Genomic DNA, 3,606 nt, shown 5'->3' with positions numbered 1-3,606 from the left:
ATTCTCAAATTGTCTCTTCTAGACCGGTTTTCTTGGTCTGTCACTCTCTCATTGAGATATTTCATATTTCCTTCTATTTTTTCAGTCTTTTGACTTTGTTTTATTTGTTCTTGTTGTCTTGAGAGATCATTAGCTTCTAATTGCTCGATTCTAGCCTTTAGGGACTGGTTTTTGGCTATAATCTTTTGGTTTTCCTTTTCAATCTGGTCATTTCTGGTGTTCAATTTGCTTATCAGTTCATTTGATTTCTGAGCCTCACTTTCCAGTTGCAAGATTCTACCTTTTAAACTGTTATTTTCTTGCAAGATCTCTTCCATTTTCCTCAAAATCTCAGTTTTGAACTCTTCCATAGCTTGTGAGGAGTTTTCCTTATTTGAGGTGGGTCCGGATGCTTGTTTGTTCTCCTCCTCTGTTTGCTCGGTTGTCTGGATTTTCTCTGTGTAAAAGTTGTCGAGTGTTAAAGACTTCTTTTTCTTGTGATTATTCTTTCTCTTCTGAACTTCCTGAGACTGAGTAGCCATCGTTAGCCCAGCAGCTTCTCAGATTTATCCTCGCGCTCAGTGTCTGTGCGCTCAGTGTCTGTCCGCGATCTATTGGCTCCTGAGGTCTGAGTTCTGTTTTTTTCCATGGTCAAGCCCCCTGGTGGGCCCCCTTGCTTGATCCTCTGCCGGAGGTTTCTTTACAAGTCTCAGGGCGCTGCTTCCACAGTCGTATACCTGTCCACACTGGTTCCCCACTTAGGCTTTAGTTCCTGGCTGTGTCTGCCTCCACCCACGCCTCCACAGTGCCTGCGCTCTGCTCAGCCTGCGCTCTGCGTCCTGCGTCCTGCTCCCGCGCTCAGATTTCGCCTGCGTTTTTTGGCTTAATGGGGTCCTAAGTCTTGCTGCTCTCAGGAACAGGTCCCGGAGCTGCCGATGACTCGATGGGTGCCCCAAACTTGCTCTATTTCTTTTTAGCTGGCTTTGGAGCTATAGATGAGTGTGGGGGGGTGGGGGGGGTGGTTGCTCAGCCCGTGATTTCGTGAGGGCTGTTTCACCCCTTTATAGCATGGAAATGCCTCGATTCCACGTACCTTCCACACTGTGCCCTGTTGTGGGGGTTCCTCCGTTCGTCTGGACTTGTTTTTATGTCCCCTTGAGGAGTTTTGTGTGTTTCGGTCAGGAGAGGTTAAGAGCTGCTTCTTACTCTGCCGCCATCTTAACCTGGAAACTCTCATAATCTAGTTTTGAGATGTAGTTGTATCAAGTCTTTCTCCTTCCCACCCATTTATATTTCACTCCTAATGTATCCTTTGGTATTCTTTCCTTTTTTCCTCTATTAATTTTTATTTTTTTGGTAATTTGATTGCTATGATACTAGATCAACAATGTCATTTTGATAGTTATAATGTTTACAGACAGACAACGTGGCATAGTGGATTGAGAGCAAGGGTTAGAATCAGGAAGACCTGGGATCAAGTTCTACCTCTAACACATACTGGGCATGCCATCCTAGGCAAGTCACTTAACCTCTCAGTATTTTATATATATTTATATATACAGAAAATTCTCTAAATTTTTAAGTTGTAAAATAGTTTCAAATCTGCATTGGTAGAAGAAGTATCCTAACCAAGAGCTAGCTATATTGATGATACTGCAAGTCTGGGAGAAAATTAAATAGCTGGTTGTTTAGGTTTTAATTTCTGCAAAAACTACTTTATAGTTTGTATACATTCTATGTGTATCTTAGTAGGTAGATTATAGATATTTGATACATTTTTAATAATCTTGAGGGTAATTTCTCATTCCTGGGTTTTGTTAGCATTATAGAGAAAAACATACATTTGTGAATTTTTTTTGCTGCTATATAAAGTAGCTGTTCACTGTCTAAATATTATATCAATTCAGAATAATTCTCCGAGTAAATCAATAGATATAATTTTACCTCCTTTTTGTTTATGCTTATTCCTTTAATTTCTTTTTCTTGTTTTATGATTATAACTGCATTTCTAGCACTATGTAAAATAAAGATGAAGACAATAGACATCTTTGCTTTATCCTAATCTAAACTGGAAGCCTCTCTGGGTTTGTTCATTATAAATTATACTAGCTCTTGGTTTTAGGAAGATAATTTTGTATCAGGATACTTCAGTATCCCTCTATCAGATTTAAATAAGTCTAATGGAAATATAAACAAAATTGAAAATAGGAACTGAACATATTCCTGAAGAAAAAATTTTTATAGCATCTTCTAAGCAGAATATGAAAAAAGGTAACTATTTCTTGGCACCACGTGGAACTTTCACAAAAATTGACCACATACTAGAACATGGAGATATTGCAAAAAATGTGAAAGGACAGAAATAGCTAAAATATCCTTTGCAGATTATGCCACAATAAAAATAGAGATTGATTCAGTGACCATAAACAAAAAGATATAGACCTAAATGGAGACTTAACAATGAAATTAAATCATGAGTAGGTCAAAGAACAAATCTTAGAAACAATAACTATGTAAAATAAAATGGAAACGACAGAACAAGATATCAAAATTTCTGTGATTCAATTAAAAGCAGTATTCAGAGGGGAATCATATCCTTCAATCATATATTAACAAAATAAAAAACAAGAGAACTAATAAAGCAAAAGTGCATTTTTAAAATTAGAAAGTCAACAGATAAGCAAAACTAAATTAAATACTAAAGAGAGCTTAAAAATGAGAAGGGAAATAAATTGGAAACAAAAAACCCAAAGAAATTATAATTAAAACTAAAGGCTGGTTCTTTGAAAAAAAAACCAACTAATAAAACAGATAGACATTTAGCTAATCTAATTAAAAAGAAGGAATCAAAAAATCCAATCAAAATATCTAATAATCAAAGTGAAACCATAGAAAATTATCAAAAAAAATAATCAGAACCTATTACACACAATTAATATATACTAACAAAACCAAGAACACAATAGAAATAAAGGAATACTCTCAAAAATAGAAAATATACAATCAAAAGACTAGATAGAAATTTTAAATGATATCACAAAAAAAATAGATCTTGCTGTAAAGGAACTACCAAAGGGAAGGGAAAAATTTCTGGTCCTGATGATTCAGGAAGGGATTCTATTAAACTTTTAAAGAACTGCTCATACCTATACTTCACAAATCATTCTCAAAAATTGAAAAAGAAAGCACCCTACCAGAATGCTTTTATGAAACAAATAGCCCTAATATCTCGGCCAGGGAAAGATAAAACACAGAAAGAAAAAACATAGGCCAATATCATTCATGAACATTGACTCAACTTTTAAACAAAATCCTATCAGTCTGGAGTGGTTTATCTAAGAAATCATTCATTATGAATAGGCAGTTTTCACACAATGAAATCAAAACTATCAATAAGCACATGAAAAAGTGTTCTAAATCCCTCCTGATTAAAGAAATGCAAATTAAAACAACTCTGAGAAGACTGGACAATATGGTGGCAAAGGAAAGTGGTAAATGTTGGAGGGGATGTGTCAAAATTGGGACACTAATACACTGCTGGTGGAGTTGTGAATTGGTCCAACCATTCTGGAGGGCAATTTGGAACTATGCCCAAAGGGCTTTAAAAGAACTAGGACCCAGCCATTG

This window comes from Gracilinanus agilis, chromosome 2, assembly GCF_016433145.1.
Source record: "Gracilinanus agilis isolate LMUSP501 chromosome 2, AgileGrace, whole genome shotgun sequence".
In the NCBI taxonomy this organism is placed as follows: domain Eukaryota; kingdom Metazoa; phylum Chordata; class Mammalia; order Didelphimorphia; family Didelphidae; genus Gracilinanus; species Gracilinanus agilis.
This window is presented reverse-complemented; position numbering follows the sequence as displayed.